Below are 20,383 nucleotides of genomic sequence, written 5' to 3'. Positions count from 1 at the left end.
ACTGGTAACAAGAATAGGATAGGATAGAATTATGGAGTGGCCACATCTGGACTGACTGAAGGGTTAGATTTAGACCATGACGGAAAGTATATATAGAAATCACAATGACTCCCAGGATTTAGGCTTATGTATATATGTTTTTTAAACAGTTCACTTTTATTATTAATAATAATAAAAAAATCAAAGATTAATAGTATTGTACTACCAAGAGTGAGGTAACATGTTTACAAAACATTTTCAGAACTTGATATGCAAATAGTGAATTCAGAGGGATAAACGAATTAAAACTCTAGTAAGGGGGAGGGGACCCAGAAGAAATGCTAATGCTGAAAATAAGTGAAATGACAGCAGCATTTGAAGAAGAATTTGGGTGTGTGTGATGAGGCAGGTGGTGGTACACTAGTTACCATGGGCAAGGACTAGGGTTCAAGTCCCCTTTCCCCACCTGCAGGAGGAAGCTTCTAGAGTGGTGAAGCAGGTCTGCAGGTGTCTGTCTTTATCTCTCCCTCTATCTTCTCCTCCCCTCTCAATTTCTCTGTCCTACCGAATAAGGGGGGGGGGAGGAAAAAAATGTCTGCCAGGAGCAATAGCTTCATAGTGCTGGCACTGAGCCTCAGGATAACCCTGGCGGCAAAAGCAAACAAACAAAAAGTTTAGGGGACTAGAAGTAGAGAGAACCCAAAGTGCATAATGAAATGCTATGTGGCCCAGAGTTCTGCACAAGGACCTCAGCTATGAACACTCCTGAGTCCCTGGGAGCATTTTGTGCAGTGAAGTGCTTTGAACTCTTAAAGATGCAGCAACTTTCCAGATCATTGGCCACTCTGAGTGAATCAAGTTAAAAAGATCTTCAGACTTGGGGGGAATGGTGAGGAGTGGACTTGAAAGTTCTACAAGTATTCCTGGGCTGGTCTGGACTGTTGATGAAGAGTTTTTGTTTTTGTTTTCATTTTGGTATGCTGTCAGCAAAATCATAATCTGAGACACAGAGAGACAGAGAGAAAAATAAGGGACCATTTTCAGATACTTTCTGGAAACAAGACTTCAACAGTCAATAGTTACCTTTTTTTTTTTTAAGGAAGCTAGGTTTATATAATTTTAATACTGTTACTATTTACTGAGAGAAGTAGAAGGCAGTGCTTTCTAAATTTTGTCATCTTATAATACACTTTCAAAAAGAAAGTTTTAGGAAAGTAAATAAGGCTATTGAAATAGTTCACTTGGATAGTGTTTTGCTTTGCCATGTGTGTGAGGCAGGTTCAAATACAGCCCCCAGTGCAGTGAAGGAAGTTTCAGTGCTTTGGTGTCTGTCACTGTATCTCTCTCTACCTCTCTACCTGCTCAATGGTGTTACTTTCAAAAGATGTTTGGATAGCTAGCTGCCTAGGGCTAGTGGCTAGTAGCTAGTAGTGTAGGTGGTGGTATGAAGCGATTTTGTAGGTATGATTAACATCTACAGTTAGTGGACCGTAAGGAATGCAAACAGTATGAATAGATGTGGGAGTCGGGCAGTAGCGCAGCAGGTTAAGCGCAAATGGTGCAAAGCGCAAGGATCGGCGTAGGAGAGCCCCCGGCTCCCCACCTATAGGGGAGTCGCTTCATAGGCGGTGAAGCAGGTCTGCAGGTGTCTGTCCTTCTCTCCCCCTCTGTCTTCCCCTCCTCTCTCCATTTCTCTCTGTCCTACCCAACAATGACGACACCAATAACAACAACAATAATAACTACAACAATGAAACAACAAGGGCAACAAAAGGGAATAAATAAATATTAAAATATAAAATAAAAAACAATATGAATGCATGTGCCACCCAATCAGTTGGAAACCGTAAGAACAAAAACTAAAGTTTTTTTTTTCCCCGGGGGGAAATTCTCCTTTAAAACTGTACCATCAAGGTTTACCTGCCCTTCTAGCATTCCAGTTTACCTTAGAGATTTCAAATTTTCCGAGCCACCACAATTGTGTGAATCAGTTCTTTAAAAAATAAAAGTGTGTGTGTGTGTGTCCGTGTGTGTCCGTGTCCTATTGATGTTTCTTTGGAAATCTTGACTGGTAGTTCCTGAGAGGTTAGTAGGAAGTGGTGAGAAGCTGGTAATACCTGGTCTGATGATAAGCTTTTAGCGTCCACCTCAGAAAGAAGCAAGAAAAGCTCTGTACAAACTTCTATACTGGCCATGCCCTTGAATCTAGCACTCTATAGGGCTTAAAAATATCCGTAACATCTTCAAGTTCACTACTTTTTTAAACTTTCACATCATCAGTCGTGAAACTATTCATTGTCGGGGTTTGGGGCAGCGGCAGTTGTAGCGCCGCCCATGAGGTACTGCATCCCTGGAGAACGTCTGTGTACCTTGGAGGAAGGCAGCCTGTGCCGCGGCACCTACACCCAGCATAGTTACATCTTCTCCTCATTTGCTGGTTGCCTGACTAAAAGCAGTGAGAACGGCACATTTCCCATTGTGTCTGTCACAACAGAGTCCCAGTTACTGCCAGATGTGGGGGCTATTGTAATCTGTAAGGTCTCTAGCATCAGTTCACTATTTGCCAAAGTACACATCCTCTATGTGGGGTCCACACCACTTAAGAACTCTTTTCAAGGAACTATCTGCAAGGATGATGTTCAAGCTACTGAAAAAGACAAGGTTGAAATTTATAAGAGTTCCAACCAGGTGACATTGTCTTAGCCAATTACCTCCTGACCACTGCTGAAAATGAGCTGGGGTTAGTGGTGGCCTACAATGAGTCAGATGTCCAGATGGTTCCCATGAGCTGGTGTGAGATGCAGTGCCCTAAGAATTTTGGAAAGTTGTCTAGGTGCAGCCAGAGTTCTTGCAGACATAAGAATCCACACTTAACAGGTGGAAGGTGGGTAAGCTGTTTGCAAGAGGGAGTACATGTGTAAAAGTAGCATCATGTGTGAAAGTAGTAGATGCTATTGTCTCTGTTCAAACATCTGGGCCCAGCCAGCACCCACCTCTAGAAAAATCTGCTCAGAACATACTCTGTAGGTGGAACGTTTTTCTTATGAACCTTTCAGTGGATTTCATCTTCTTGAGTGATAAATATCTCTTGGTAGCACCATCAAGCAAATTGTGTAATGCTGGGAAAATCCTATTCTTTATAGTTTTGTAAATATGCATTTTATACTGACAAAGGAAACTTTTTTACTGAAAGAATTTTATGATTTCTTGAATAAATTTTACAGTGTCTTCAACAGGGAAAAACAAACAAAAAACTGTTGAATGTCAAAAAACAAAACCTATTCAATGTCAGTGTGTCCTAAACTTCAGATGTGTCAAAGGAGGAACAGCTAATTTGGGCATGTTTTTTTTTTTCTTCCTGCTCATCTGGATGATGGTGGTGCAGGGGACTGAACCTGGGATTTTGGAGCCTTAGGAAATAAAATCTCATTGTTTAACCATTATGCTATCTACCCCCCTCCCCCAGCATGCTATTCTACCTGAATTTACTGAGCGAGATATTCCCAAAGAGCAGAGTTGTGGGACAGGACCAAAAGAGCAAATTCATCCATAAAAATGAGAAGCAAAGCATACAGGAAGGCAACCCCCAAGTAAAGCCTGAGATTTAATAGCAAATAAAAAAATAAAATAAATCTCAGATTTTCCTTTATCCCTGTAAGATTTCTAGCACTGGTTAGCAGACGTATAGTGGTCATCTAACTGTCTAACACTGCTGTCACTCCTGTGCTGACTTAGAGGATAGTAACAGCTATTAGAGGGGGGGAAGTACAAGCAAGATTGACCGGTGTGCCTCTGACAGATTTCAGTTTTCCCAGGAAGCACTTATTTGTCAGGGATGAAGGGAAAATCCCAGCAGGTGACTCTTTCATTTTTGACTAATTCAATTTATGTAGAAATAAGCATAACTCATGGACTAAATCTGTTTTTCTTTTGCCAAGAAACTTGATATGACTTGAAGTTGCTAACTTAATTCCCATATCCCTTTACAATCAGAAAACCATATTTTCACTTGATTAAAATTCAGAAATCTGAGATCTGGAAAGGACCTTATTATTTTTTTTCCTTTATTGGGGGATTAGTGTTTTACATTTGACAGTAAATACAATAGTTTGTACATGCATAACATTTCTCAGTTTGGGGAGGACCTTAGAGTAAATGCATCAAATGTAGCCTCTGTGCTTGATGATGAGGATCTGGAAGGCCACAGAGAAACACTCAGAGGGGAAGTGTGTGTGTGGAGGGGGAGATGTCAGAAACTAGACATGGGAAGATCAGTGTTCTCTGCAGGCTGCCCAAAAGGTGAAGATAGGCGGGGTGCTGACCACATGGATGCTCAATTGCCAGTAGGAATGACACACTCTGTTTCTAGTCTAGTCTCTTCCTGCCTTTGCACTAGTTCCAAACTGCTAAATACTTTCAGTGAGTGATGGGGGTGGGAGGAAGATAAGTGTCTCACCATTTCATTGAACAGACCCCCCCCCATTTTTTTATAGTACAGTTCAGTCTATTTTCTCGAGATTTCTATTACTCCATTTTTTCTGCCTCAGATGAGCATGATGCTTACTTGTGGGACTTGTAAATTGCCCTGATAACCAGGATGCATACCAGGCCAATGAAGCTAGAATTTCTGAAGGTAGAACCCAGGCACTGTTATTATCTAACGCTTTTTGGATAGTCCCAGTGGGAGGCGAAGTTTGAAAAACCACAGAATGCTTGGCTTACTTCTTGAACTAAACTTCTTGTGTTGCCATAACAAATTACCACAGACTGAAGGACTTAGACAACAGAAATTAATATTCTTATAAACCTTAAGGTTAGAAGCCCCAAATCACAATATTGGCAGGTTTGATTTCTCCAGAGTCCTCTTTCTTTGGCTAGTATATGGACACTTTCTTCTATTTTATTTTATTTTGTTTTATTTATTTATTTATTTTTTGCCTCCAGGGTTATTGCTGGGGTTCAGTGCCTGCACTATGAATCCACTGCCTGTGGAAACCATTTCCCCCCCATTTTGTTGCCCTTGTTGTTGCGCTTGTTGTAGTTGTTATTGTTGTTATAGCTGTTGCTGTTGGTTAGGACAGAGAGAAATCGGGAGAGGGGAAGACAGAGAGGGGGAGAGAAAGACAGACACCTGCAAACCTGCTTCACTGCGAAGCGACCCCCTGCAGGTGGGGGACTGGGGGCTCCAACCGGGATCCTTACACCAGCCCTCGCATTTTGCACCATGTGCACTTAACCTGCTATGTTACCACCCAACCCCATGGGTCCTGCATTTACATCCTCTGAGAAGGACACCAGTCACATTGGATTTGTGCTTTATTGTTATGGTCTCACTTAACCTTAATGATCTTTTTTTAAAAAAATTTTTTTTTAAATTTTTCTTATCTTTTAATTTATTGGATAGACACAGCCAGAGATTGAGAGAGGAGGGGGTGGTAAAGAGAGGAAGAGACAGAGAGACACCTGCAGCCTGCTTCAATACTTGTGAAGAGCTTTCCCCCTGCAAGTGGGACCAGGGCCTTGAACCTGGGTACTTGCACTTTGCAACATGTGCGCTCAACCAGGCAGGCGCACCACCACCTGGCCCTCTTAATGATCTTCTTTTTTTAAAAAATTTTTTTTATTATCTTTATTTATTTATTGGATAAAGACACCCAGAAATCAAGAAGGGAGAGGGGATAGAGAAGAAGAGAGACAGAGAGACACCTACAGCACGGCTTCACCACTTGCACAGCTTCCCCCCTGCAGGTAGGGACTTGGGGCTTGAACCTGAGTCCTTGCGCATTGTAACGTGTGCACTCAACCAGGTGCACCACTGTCTGGCCCCCTTAATGATCTTCTTTTTTTTAAATAGTATTTATTTATTCACTTTTGTTGCCCTTGTTGTTTTATTGTTGTAGCTATTATTGATGTTGTTGTTGTTGGATAGGACAGAGAGAAATGGAGAGAGGAGGGGAAGACAGAGAGGGGTAGAGAAAGACAGACACCTGCAGACCTGCTTCACCGCTTGTGAAGCGACTCCCTTGCAGGTGGGGAGCCCGGGGCTCAAACCAGGATCCTTACTCTGGTCCGTAAGGATGAAGAAATTAACAGAGTGGTCCAAGAAGTGTCACAGAGGATAAAGCACTGGACCCTCAAGTATGAGGTCTTGAGTTCAATCCCTGGCAGCACATGTACCAGATGTCTGGTTCTTTCTCTTTCCTCCTATCTTCCCCATAAATAAATAAATAAAATCTTAAAAAAAAAACAAAAAGAAAGAAAGAAATGAAATGAAATGAAATGAAATGAAATGAAATGAAATGAACAGAGAATTCAGATAGAAACAGAGAAAGAAGATAGCAGTAAGGTAAAAAACGGTCTTCGCAGAAGCCAGACCTTCCACCTTCTGTACCATTTAAGTATGAATTGTATTTTACATTTACCAACAAAAGATATTACAGTTTATAGTTCTTGCTCTGTTTTGCTGTTCTAAAATACAAGGGCAAAGAAAATCTCCAAATATTCACATAGAATACAGGGTTGAAATAGCTCATTTGATCTTCATTTTTTTAAATCACTGTTCTCTTATTGTATATTGTGAAACTACTGTATAATCACAGAAATGTTTAGCACTACAGAGAGATATGAAATATATTTGAAACAGAATTGAATTATTTCAAACTATTACTAACAACTCTTGAAATTAGTGCATGTAGCCAAGTGCAAGCATCCTATGAAGGAGATTAGAGAAGACTGTGTAAAAGGGCATTCTTCAGATTAACTTCCAAGTAGAATACAATGCCTATTTAAAGAATAAGTAGTAAAATGTGCTAGTGTGAAATTCTCACATTTCTATTAAAATTCAACAGTAATTGCAACCATTACTTAGAATTCAGACCAATAAAAGACATCTCTTCCCACTTTAGAAAGGTTTCTTTCTGGCTGATTATCATTTTAATATATCATGATATGAATATATTATATATACACACCATATATTAAAATGATAAAATCTAAATAGCAAGCATCATTTATTGCCTGTGGTAGCAAACACCTGCCTAGACCTCGGATGGACAGCTTTCATTGCCCTGCCAAGGGTATTCCTCTAATTTTTAGTTATCAGAATGGATGATCTGGGAAGAAAATGTGTTGGAGAAAAGGACTAGTGTGCCAAGCCTTAAAGCATTTGTATATGTAGGGAGTGGGGGGAAAAGATCAAGAAACAAAAGAGACATAGAAGGAATAGCAAAGTAAGAGAAAACCAGTAGTGAAATTTCACAGAAAGAAAGGAAGAAATATGCTTTAGGAAAAGTATGGTTGGGAGTGAGGTGTCCAGTGCTGTTAAAAGAGCATACAAGATAATGGCTAAAAGTGAGTACAGGAGCCCAGATCTGGTGGATGACAATTATAATGACAGTTTCAGTAGAGTGTTGAAAATAGAAGCCAGACATGGACTGAATAGTGGCTGAGAAAACAGCAAAGAGGGCCAGTGTATCTTGAGAACAGGTTAGAATTCTTTAAAAAGATTTTTTTAAAACATTTATTTATTCCCTTTTGTTGTCCTTGTTGCTTTTATTGTAGTTATTGTTATTGTTATTGCTGTCGTTGTTGGATAGGACAGAGAGAAATGGAGAGAGGAGGGGAAGACAGAGAGGGGGAGAGAAAGACACCTGCAGACCTGCTTCACTGCCTGTGAGGCGACTCCCCTGCAGGTGGGGAGCAGGGGACTCCACCCGGGATCCTTATGGTGGTCCTTATGCTTTGCACCACGTGCGCTTAACCTGCTACACTACTGCCCGACTCCCAGGTTAGAATTTTTTTGCTCACTTGGCGCCAAGTGCAAGGACCGGTGTAAGGATACTGGTTCGAGCCCTTGGCTCCCCACCTGTAAGGGAATCGTTTCACAGGTGGTGAAGCAGGCCTGCAGGTGTCTGTCTTTCTCTCCTTCTCTCTGTCTTCCCCTCCTCTCTCCATTTCTCTCTGTCCTATCCAACAATGACGACATCAGTAACAACAATAATAAATACAACAACAACAAAAAACAACAAAGGCAACAAAAGGGAAAATAGATAAATAAAAAAAAATTTTTTAAAGAATTTTTTTTTGCTGTTAAATTAGTAAACTCATGGGCCCCTTGGAATATATCTAAAATAGACTTCCTAGGTTTTTCCAAAATGGAGAACTCAAATCTCATGTGCTATATCCTTACCTTTAGGTTCCTGATTACTAAACAATTGTTCTGCTTTATATCTTAATGCTTTTTAAAATAAACTTAAAAAATTAATTTAATTTAATTTATTATTATTTTTTTTACCAGAACACTGCTCAGTTCTGGCTTATGGTGGTGCTGGGGATTGAACCTGGGACCTCAGAGCCTTAGGCTTGAAAGGCTTTTGCATAACCATTATGCTGCCTCCCCAGCCCTATCTTAATGCTTTTTTGCCACCAAGCTGCAGATGCCCACCTGACTTCCCTGGGCAGACGACCTTACCAATGTGTCCTGGAACCCCATTTCCCCAGAGCCCTGCTGCACTAGGGAAAGATAAAAACAGGCTGGAGGTGTGGATCCACCTGCCAACACCCATGTTCAGTGGAGAAGCAATTACAGAAGCCAGAACTCCCACCCCAGAACTTTTGCACCCCATAATGATCCTAGGTCCATACTCCCAGAGGGATAAAGAATAGAGAAACTTCCAGTGGAGGCGATGGGACATGGAACTCTGGTAGTGGCAATTGTGTGGAATTGTACCCTTCTTATCCTATGGTCTTGTTGATTATTATTAAATCAATAAAAAAAGAAAGAATTTTTTTTTTTTGCTGTAACAAGGAACAGAAAAACAAAGCAGCCAGTGGAGGAGAATTTAGATCAAGGAACGTTTAAGATGACATATCCTAGAATAGGTCCAGAGTTCTGGATAGTGAACAGAAATTTTTTTCAGAATGAATGCAAGTATATATTCGCTGGAATCAAGTGTTCCAGCCTAAACATTACTTTAGTTATTTGAACTTCCCATTAGTAAGTACCTGAAAAAGATGAGAGTGGGGTAAGTGTTTAGAATCCAAACTGCATTTGTTTTGATGGATAGAGAATGGTGAGTGTAACATGGGAAATAGGGACTTCAGGACATGAATCTCCTAATTTTCTCACATCACCAGCTCAGTAATTCAGAATGCCCATAAACTCACCTACTTCTACAACGTTGGCTTTTCTAAGTAAAAATCCATCTTTGCCTCAGTATGTTTGATTTCCTCTGTGTTCTTTCTTTTTCCAAAAACTGCATTATTTACTTTTAGATTGGACTGGTTGTACATAATTGTTTCTTCAACCTTATGAGATAATAGACTCACTGATTAACTTAAGAACTGAATCCAACATCAGTTGACTTAAGATTTGTCACAAAAATCAGATGTGCACTGTTAGCTCTCAATTTGTAAATCAGTGCAGTCTATTTCCAATTCGATAGGCTTTCCCCACAATACTTCCACCACCACCAGTGCTATTTTTCATTTAGAGCTGGACCGGTTCTCCACTTATTCTGGACTGACCACAAGTCTTATTTTTGGCCAGTACAATGTTATGATCTGTGCCAGTTCTGAGTCTAGTCCTCAAGAGACATTGGTAACTACTACTCATTCTCTAGAAACTTTGTTATTGCTATGAAAATAAACTAGATTAGCCTGCTAGAAGAGCAAATTAAAGCAGTCATGCAGATCCACTCTAGACTCCCAGCAGATCAAGTCGTGGACACAGAAATACAGCAGAAAGCATCCAGATCACCTCTAAATCAGCACTGCTTATGGAAATGGTGATTGTCATTTAAATCCTGGTGCTTTGGGCTGACTTATTAAGCAACAGTAGTTAACAGATGCAGTTATGTAGCCTCAAACCTTGGGAACTGATATATAAGAAGGAAAGTAAGTGTTGTTTGATTACATGTAACGCTTTTTAAATTTCTTCAGACTTCAGTACAGTGCTTGCAGGAAATGCATTGAGTGTGAGTTTGTGGCTATTAGCTAAGAAAAAAGTGATTTTTTAAAAAATCTGTCCCACTAAAAGTCTTCATGGAATAGGGGAAGATTAATTTTACTTGGATTCTTTAACTTTGATTTTCTTCCTGCTTGTCATATGACCATCTCAAATCTTAATGTTCTGGTACCATAATTACATTCTTTTGCTCATTAAGCAGAAAGATATTATTTCAATTTGGCTATTCCTTTGCGTGCAGAAATTTGCTGAGATGATCCTAATGAAATGCTTGCTGACTTAAATGCCCTTAAAAAGATCTCAATTATTTGTGTCCTACTCTTGTTCCTTTTGACCTTTCTCCATAAGCATCCACTTGGCATTTCATAAAAAAGGATGTTTCCCAGTAGAGGGGAAGAAACTGTTCACCTGTTTTTAAAAGCTGCCACCAGAATCCTACACAGGCAGGGATCTTTTTTTTTAATTTCTCTCATCCCAATATCATTTCCCTGAACAGACTGTAATTTCATCAATTTTCCATGCTTATGGTCATGAATCCTTGTATTAACATATCTTCATGTTAACAAAAGAGGAATTTCATGGCTAAAGTTTCCACTTGAAGACAAGGAAGGCATGAAGACCTCAGTAGAAATGTGGTATATCATTATTAAACAACTAATAAAAAAAAAAAAAAGAATATGGTGTGTCTCATGTTGACCTGAACATGACTCCGGGTGTATCTCTCCTCTTGTGTTGATTCCAGCTGCTGATGTTACTTCCCACCCTCTGTGCCTGGCCTGCTCAGCGCCTTGCCCAGTGCCCTCAATAATGAGGGCAAAATCTTTTCCAAACAGTTTTCATAATAGCTACAATGTTGGTGCTTAAAAAAATCTATACTCTTTTCTTCTTCCAGAGTCAAAATAGCCACCTAGGGGGAAAATGAGGTGTACTTATGATAACAGACAATCTTTTGTATTTCTTAGTACACATATGGTTTAAAAATTAGATCAACTTATTTTTCTTCAAAATTTGTAATTGTAAATTATGATACATCCTTCCATATTGAAAGAATTCTGCTGTATGAGAAAGTCCGTTACTGCTGACTCTCCCACTATATGACTTTGGACAAGTTAAATAGCTTTTCCGTATCACAGTTTGTATACATTTGAATTGATAAAACTAATTTCTACTTCACAAGATTGTTATGAGGCTAACGTTTGTAAAATACTTAAATCAGTGTTGACAAATATAAACTCTCAATGAACATTGTTTTAGTTAAAATTCACAGAAGTCGGGTTGGCAGATATCTCTTGAGTAGTGTAATGCTTTGCCACGTGCATGACCAGGCTCCCCCTCATTGAAAGAAACTTCAGTACTATGATCTCTTTCACTTTTTCTGTCTATCAAAACAAAATCAACATTCACTTTGTTACTTACTTTTAATTTAAAGTAGTTATGTATATTTTATTTCAGTATTATACTTTTCCCGATAAAGTTCTCATTGTATTGTACATGAGTTTGATGTTGTGTAATTGATAAGGCACTTTATATTTGGCTCTCATAATCCTGAGAGTATAGACAGAATAGAAATTGTCAGACTCATTTAAAGATAGGGAAACTTAGACTCAACGACTTCCTTGTACTAACTTAACAAGAAAGTTTGTTTGAAAATCATGTCTCTATCTTTGGACTTCTAGTCCTCTTATCTTCACACTGCTTGCTACCATCTCTAAACATCATTCAGTTTTTATAAAATGAGAAAATAGACACTTCAAAATTACTGGTTTAGGGAAGCAGGAGATACCTTACCTGGTAGAATGCACACTTTACCATGTGCAGTGACTTGGGTTCAAGTCCTAGCCAGCATGTGGCACCACCCAGCTTCAGGAATGGTAGAGTGTGGTATCTCTCTGCCTCTCTATCACCCTCTATATGGAAGAAACAAAAGGAAAAGAAAGTTGTACGGGGAGTGATGGAATCATGCAGGCTTGAATCCCTGGTGAAACTGATGCAAAAACAAACAGGAAGAAAAGGCAACTAAAAACCTACTTGAGAGATCCAGTCTTAGAGTCACTTTCTACTGCCCAGATATAAACCCTCCAGGAAATGAAGAGAACGTGTTTTCCACATGCAGAAGCAGCTCAAGTGATATAATCAAAATATTCTTTTTCAAAATAGAAAAACTTAATGTTTTAATTAATATGTGTCAAAGCACTTGCTTTATGTCAGTACTACTTAGGTGTGGAGCACTGAGGAAAGTAGCAGTGTACAAATGTACAGAAGTTCCCTGTCCCCATGGGACTGAGATTCTAGAAAAGGATATAAATACTCACAGATATTTATATAACAGTGTATAAAACATTAGACAGAAAAACAAGTCACTAAGTATTGGATAATATTAAGAAAACACCAGAGAAATGATAAGATTTTATATGTGGTAATCTCAGATTACAAACCAAAATAAATTGCAGTAATAAGTTCAACAGCTGCAGAACAATAAATAAGTAGTTGCACTTTTATATGCCAATAATGAAGCATTTTAATAAGAAAACAATCTTGGGCTGGGTGGTGGCGCACCTGGTTAAGCGCATGCATTACAGTGCTCAAGGACCTGGGTTCGAACCCCTGGTCCCCACCTGCAGAGGGAAAGCTTTATGAGTGGTGAAGCAGGGCTGCAGGTATCTCTCTCTCTCTCTCTCCCCCTCTCTATTACCCCCTTCCCTCTTGATTTCTGGCTGTCTCTATCCAATAAATAAAGATAATAAGAATTTTTTTTTAAGTTGAAAAAACAATCTTATTTATGATAACATCAAAATAGAATGCAGTAATCAAAAATTAACCAAACACATGAAAGTCTTGTACACTGAGACTATTAAACATTGCTGAGAAATCAAAGCTATAAAAAAAGTCTATTATTGGGAGTCGGGCGGTAGCACAGCGGATTAAGCACAGGTGGCACAAAGCGCAAGCTCCGGCGTAAGGATCCTGGTTTGAGTCCCCGGCTCCCCACCTGCAGGGGAGTCACTTCACAAGCAGTGAAGCAGGTCTGCAGGTGTCTTTCTCTTCCCCTCTCAGTTCTCCCCTCCTCTCTTCATTTCTCTCTGTCCTATCCAACAACGAAGACATCAGTAACAACAACAATAATGGCTACAACAATAAAACAAGGGCAACAACAACAAAAAAAATGTGATAAGGTAAAAAAAAAAAAAGTCTATTATTACTTGTTGCCCAAAAACTTTTTGGAAAATATTTGAAATTATAAAATTTTATAAAGATCTCCTAAAACTCATTTTAAAAAGGCTCAATTGCATTCTCTAAAGGGATACATCTTTAAGGAAATGCCAGTCAAAACCACAAAGTGTTAAAATCTTGGGCCTATTAGGATTGCTGTTACAAAACAAAGACAGAAACAAAATTAGACCCCACAAGGAGTTAACACAGAAAAACCAAGCTTGGCAAGGATGGAAAAATTGGGACTCTTGTGAATTGCTGGTGCAAATGTAAATAGTGTAGCCACTGTGGAGAACAGTTTTATAGTTCAAAAAAGAAAAAGAAAAAAAGAATGAGTCAGCAGTATAGCTAACCTGAGAAGGGGCCTGCTTTGTCTCACACTTCAAGCCTGGCCCCAACTGCACTGGAGGATGCTTAGGTATTGTGTTGTTTTTCCTTTTCTCCTTCTCTCCCTCTGTTTATTTTTCTTTTTTCTTTTACCAGAGCACTACTCAGCTCTGGTTTATGGTGGTACAGGGGATTGAACGTGGGACTTGGGAGCCTCAGGCATGAGAGTCTCTTTGCATAACCATTATCTACGCCTGCCCATCTCCCTCTGTTTCTATCTGAAAGAGTTGGCCCAAAGCAGTGATGTCCCAGTAATAACAATAGGAACAAAATAATAAATGAAAATCAATCATATGAACAAGGGGATTGAAAGTAGGGATTCAGCAGGTATTGAAGCCACAATGTTCATAGCATTATTCACAAAAGCCAAGAGATGACAACAGCCCAGGTGCCCACAGATGTGTGAATAAACAAAATGCACTGGGGTGGGGTAGGTAGTATAATGGTTATGCAGACAGACATTCATGCCTGAGGCTCAGTCCCAGGTTCAGTCAGTCCCCTGCACCACCATAAGCCAAAGCTGAGCAGTGCTCTGGTAAAAAATAAATAAAGTAAGAGAGCTGGGTGGTAGCGCAGTGGATTAAGCACAGGTGGCGCAAAGTGCGATGACCGGCTTAAGGATCCTGGTTCAGAGACCCTGGCTCCCCACCTGCAGGGGAGTTGCTTCACAGGCAGTGAAGCAAGTCTGCAGGTGTCTATCTTTCTCTCCTCCCCTGTCTTCCCCTTCTCTCTCCATTTCTCTCTGTCCTATCCAACAACGATGACATCAGTAACAACAATCAAACAAGGGCAACAAAAGGGAATAAATATTTTTAAAAAACTTATAAATAAATAAAATAAATTTTAAGAGCATTATATACCTACAACTTGTCATTCATCCTTAACAAGAATAAAACTCTGAGACATGAACCTTGAAGATACGCTAAGTGAAATAAGTTGGACTAGAGGACAAATGTTGAGTGACTCCACTTCTTCTAGCGTTTGCCCTTCTTCCGTAGCCAGTCAACAGGTCAGGTTGAAAGCTGTCAGGAGCTGCTTGTTGCTGGCTTTGAAAGTGACTGGCATCCATGTGGATTCAGTCGGCTAGGAAGGATCGTCAGTTTCCCCAATGAATGGGTACTCACGGGATGCACCACAAGAAGGTCGATCCAATGCATCCCACTTAGGTGAGGTACCTGAAACAGTCAAATCCAGAGAGAGCAGATTAGTGGTGACTAGGGTCAAGGAAAGGTAATGAGGAATTATTGTCTGATGGCAATTGTGTGTCAGTCTGTCATGATATAGAGGTTCTGGAGATAGTTGATGGAATGGTGCCACAAACATGGAAGTGTCATGTGTCTCTGAACTATGCACTAAAAATGGTAGTTCCATGTCATAAGCACCTCACAACAATAAGGAGTGGGGCATTTCTGCCCTGGGCCAGTTCATCCCTCAGTGGTCCCCCGCTCCTGGGGAGTCACCATATTGATATCCAACTTAGTGCGGACACCTGATCAGCAAAGCGCACTACAGCCCAGAACTCCTGGGCTCAAGCCATCCTCCAGCTCAGCCTCTCGAGTACCTGGGACCATAGTCACGTCCACCACACCCCCCCGCACAAGGGGACATTTAAAAAAATTTTTTTATTTATAAAAAGGAAACATTAACAAAACCATAGGATAAGAGGGGTACAACTCCACACAGTTCCCACCACCAGAACTCTATCCCATCCCATCCCCTGATAGCTTTCCTATTCTTTATCCCTCTTGGGAATATGGACCCAAGGTCCTTGTGGGATGTAGAAGGTGGAAGGTCTGGCTTCTGTAATTGCTTCCCCACAGAACTTGGTGTTGTCAGGTCGATCCATACTCCCAGTCTGTCTCTCTCTTTCTCTAGTGGGGAAGGGCTCTGGGGAAGCAGAGCTCCAGGACACAGTGGTGGGGTTTCTGTCTAGGGAAGTATGGTTGGTATCATACTAGCATCTGGAATCTGGTAGCTGAAAAGAGAGTTAACATATAAAGCCAAACAAGTTGTTGACTAATCATGAACCTAAAGGCTGGAGTAGTGCAGATGAAGAGTGTGTGGGGGGTCCTCTGTTTTGTTGATAACTAGTAGGCATATTTTATTTATATTCCAAAGGGCCTAGTGAATATACTAGGTTTTTTTTTTTCTTTTTTACAAGGGGGCATTTCTACATGTTTTAAAATAGGGATAATAAAAATACTCAGGAAAAATAGATGTCCTGATGTCTTCCTACTGCTTTGTATTTTAACCCTCTCAGCAAAAGTCAGATCATATTAAAAGTATATATTTATTTCTAATATTTTATTTGTTGATTTTAATGAGCACTGCTAAGCTCTCACTTGTAGTGGTGCTGGGGATTGAACCAGGGACCTCAAAACCTCAGGCATGAAAGTATTTTGCAGAACCGTTGTGCTGTCTCCCCAGCTGAAGAGGCAGATCTTTGAGGGAATTAAAGTTTGGTTTTTTTAAATATTTATTTTATTTATTTATTCCCTTTTGTTGCCCTTGTTGTTTTATTGTTGTAGTTATTGTTGTTGTCGTCGTTGTTGGATAGGACAGAGAGAAATGGAGAGAGAGGGGAAGACAGAGAGGAGGAGAGAAAGATAGACACCTGCAGACCTGCTTCACCTCCTGTGAAGTGACTTCCCTGCAGGTGGGGAGCCGGGGTTCGAACCGGGATCCTTACTCCGGTCCTTGTGCTTTGCGCCACCTGCGCTTAACCCGCTGCGCTACAGCCCGACTCCCGGGAATTAAAGTTTTAAAAATTGTTTTATTTTATATTTTAAAGGGTCATTAAAATTTGAGATTAGAAGGTCATAAAATAAAAATTAAATGCCCTTCCCACTCACCGATGCTTCCAAAGTAACCATTGACATGTCTCACCTTAGAGATCCCAGGAGAAACCCAGGCTTAGGTTGCTGTGCTGCCATGAGCACACTACTTGGCCTCTCTGAACATCAGTTTTGTAAGAGAATTGCACCAAATGAACCCCTCTAAAATTTTTTTCCTATATTTGAGTACCCTCATCTTTCCAGAAAGATCTTAAAATTTCAAATTTCCTACTTTGCAATTCTGATCTTACCTGCCACCAGAGGGTGCCATGTATGGACAAAGAACTAGGTTTTTATTTCACACCTGAAATTCTCTGATGTATTTGTTAAAACTTACAGAAAACCTGAGGCTCTCCTCCCACTTAGAAGCATGCCTTCTGACCTAACTCCATACGGTTACTACCAAGGGCCTCAAAATGTGTTTGCAACCCAGTACGCCGTACTCCCCCTCTCAGATATGAACGTGCAGTCAATTTTCACCCTAGTTAGCACATCCTGGACACAAGGGCTGATCCTCCGTTGACCGGCAGTTATATCATGATTGGACCTGAGATGTATCCAACATGACATGCTTTGCTAGGGGACTGCCCTTGCTGGGTATTGTCAGTTTAGTCCTTGGCTCAGTGTACACCAGTGTACTTCTCTCTCAGGAAACTGGGGGATTAGATCTAACATCCATTGGCCAGGATCTTCCACAGCCCCCCCCCCCCACCCCGTGACTTCTCACTTTCCCTGTTTCCTGGTACCATGTTGGCTGACTGCATGTTCTTTCTTGCCCACTCGGTTGCTTCCAGTCAGTGTGGTGTGTGTGTTGTCTTGTGCACATACGTTATGCTTTCTTGTCTCTGGTCCTGCCTCTCCCTATCCACCAACGTACGACAACCTCCTTGGAAAAAAGTAATTTCTGCTTTGGGAGAAAATATAGTACTTTCTGTGTTAGGGACTGGCAATTTCCTTCCTCTGGTGTCCACTTTATCTTTGTGTCTTTACAATATCAACACATAACAAGTTCTTTATCAGCGTTTGTCAGGTGACATTAATTGGATCCTGTGAGTTGAATCTAAAATGTCTTTGGAAAGTACACTATTTTAAAGCATGGTAGCTAAAACTAAAGCTTCCCTTTTCTTTAAAAGTGGCTGGCTGTAGCCACTTCTACTGTCCCAGTTCCCTACCCGCCTCTCTCCTGAGGCCTGTCCTGCTTTTGCTAGTTTTTAACTTTTCCCCATATTCAATTTATGGCTCATATGGAGCTCAACTTGTTTGTTTCTTTTTTCTGTTCCCACTGTTCTCATGTCCCTTTTCAATGTATGCAATTACATGAACTCCTTTTGAAAGCAAGATTAGATTTTAAATCTTGTGATTAACCTTTCACATTATCAGATTGTAAGCTCTAAGTTTCTTATGAAGTTCTCTTGGTTTGCTTGGGCTAATTTCTCTATTTCATCTCTTCTATTTTATGCAGTTTTACAACTTAGTTTGTGGCTATTTGGGCCATACCCAAGGTAATTTCTTGCCTTGCTATAATAATTTCTTGCCTTGCTTTTACATAATCTTACTCTGTGCAGTGTCAAAATTTTACAAATACTAGAAAATATTATTTTATATTTAGTTTCAAAGGCCTTGTTATTTTGAAATTATGAACACAAGATCTGAGAATGTTTTCAAAATTTACTGAAAATATGAATTACATATATTTACACATGGAAAAAGCTCCAGAATAGAAATCTATTTACCACTAAATTGAAACATTAAATTGGAGATCTTTTTGAACCCATTAAGTACTTTTGGCTTATTTGAATTCTTATTCTCTCCGTTTCTTTTTAGTTAAAATTTTATTTTGAGTATCACATTAACTTTTAAGAGTTCGATAGGAAAGTATTTTGCCAGCCATTCAACAAAAAATATAAAAGCATACATTTAAAAATGTATAGAATATATTCCCTCAGAAAATAACTAACGATTAGCTCTCTAAGTTAACAAAATCTTTGATATTTTAAGTATTCTCCTTAAGATAATTGCATTGTCTTCCAATAATACATGATTTCCTGACTATTAAAGATAAAACATGAATAAATAGTATTTAGACATTTAAATGAAAGTAATTTATAATAATTGGTTATAGACAACACCTTAGGCACGAAATTAATTCCACACCCCGAACTGAAAACCCTGACGGTGTTAAAATAGATGTGTAATGTGTTATTAGTTGATGATATTTCATCCGAAGGTCTTGTCAGACAGCGCTCAGCAAAGCTCATGTCATTATTTTTTCCTTTTCCACAGTGACACTTTAATGAAATGTGTCAGCGCACCAGTGTTAGGATACGTTTCATTAATGCCTAGCACTTTTGTTCTATGCTTTACATTTGGAAACAGATTTAAGTATTAAGTGCCTCTAATGTCTGCAGCCAGGGGATCCTTTCCGAATTTGTAACAGTGACCAGAACAGACCGCATTACACTCTCCAAATGGTGCGGTTTTGCATTTGAATGTCTGAATTATCCCGGTTTCTTAGAGACGACCACAACACCAACATCTTAAATCCTCAAAATACTGTCCGCTTCATTGAATGCTCTTGATCTAAGCATATGTGTAATTATTCTGTAATTCTCCCCAAAATGTGATTCCTTGGAAATGCATACTAGGTTTCCCCTATTGTAAATCCAATGACTATTTCTTTGTGGCCACTTCTTTAAATACGGTAACAAGCAAGTCTGTGTGTCTGGGTGAACTGCCTTGATAATGATGGTTTCTTCCCAAGCTCTCCTTGGGACAACCATCAGGGAAAATAGGCCCTTCATTTGTTTAAGCGTAGAGACCCTGATCACAAAAAGACCATTTAAGATGGTCTACATTACAACGAGAGCATTTCTTGCCAGAAACATGCCCGGTGTCATTCACAATAGCCTTAGAAACCGTCTTAGATAATAAGTTAGAATTTGCAAATGTTACCAGAGCCAGCTGTGGTAATCCATGGCTGCAGAGAGATTTGAGAGAAGAACAGACTTTCTGGCTCCTTAAAACCCCTTGGTATGTGATCAACCATGGAAAATTAAAACATACACTTTAAAAACTGACAGCTGCAAAAGAAAAAAGGAGAGAAAGAAAAGAAAATGAAAGGTGGGGAAGTAGTAGCAAAGTTCAGAGTTGTATTTTTAACTCAGTTTTTACTTCATCATCTTCCACATTCTTTGCAAAAGCAACATCAGTGGCAAATTTCCCAGGAAACAACCTTAATGAGCAGTGGCTTCAAACTATAAGTGAGATCTTATGGGTGGAAGTCGTTAGCAAATTGTTAATGCACCATTCAGATGTCGTTGGGCTGTTGTTATTACAACCCCTCATTAACTCCTGTCTGAGTCACTTAACGGAGCCTTTTGGTTCAGCAGAAGCAGTGGGTTTGTGGGTGTTTACTGGTAAATACAAATGACCGTGGAGTGGAGGGTCATAGTCATGCTGTGGATAATTTGATAATCACACCATAGCAGGTGTTTGCATTGAATCATTCCTCCTCTTGGCAGAATCTTCCGATTGCCTGGCTTTCACTGCCTGCACTGCTCCCACAGCAGCATCTCTGACGGCCTCTTTAAAAAACTGATCTCTGCATCGAGTTTGGAGGCTAGTGCACTTCAGATTGGTTTATGTATTCTTGGTGAATGTACATGTGGAGTTTTTGTTTGTTGTCAAATTTAGAAAACATTGTGACAGAGTGGAATTACCATTAAAAGTAATTTTAAAGTTTGTATCATGGGAAATCTGTTTTAATCTTTTTGAAAACCTGCAAACAATAAGTGGAGATGTGTAAGTGTCATCCACTTTGTGCTTCTGAAGAAAGATCGCAGCTGCTGTGCAAGAAGCAACCCTGGAACCAGAGAGATGTCTCTGTAACAGGCAGATCCACAGAGTGAGGCCATGGCTGTGCTGCACCATTCACTTTCCACTTGGATTTTGAGAAGACAGATTTTGTGTTGTAGAGTGAATTTGGAAATTTAAAAGAAACTAAAAAAAT

At 39.8% G+C, this 20,383-nt stretch overlaps 1 pseudogene; it reads left to right on the top strand.

Moving 5' to 3' along the window:
• Positions 1-2,560: 2,560 nt before the first annotated feature.
• On the top strand, positions 2,561-2,839 carry LOC103107165 (exosome complex component CSL4-like; annotated as a pseudogene).
• The last annotated feature ends 17,544 nt before the right edge of the window (positions 2,840-20,383 follow it).

This window comes from Erinaceus europaeus, chromosome 17 (assembly GCF_950295315.1).
Source record: "Erinaceus europaeus chromosome 17, mEriEur2.1, whole genome shotgun sequence".
NCBI lineage: Eukaryota > Metazoa > Chordata > Mammalia > Eulipotyphla > Erinaceidae > Erinaceus > Erinaceus europaeus.
Note: the sequence above shows the minus strand (reverse complement) of the source record. Positions and strands in the feature narration are given on the sequence as shown.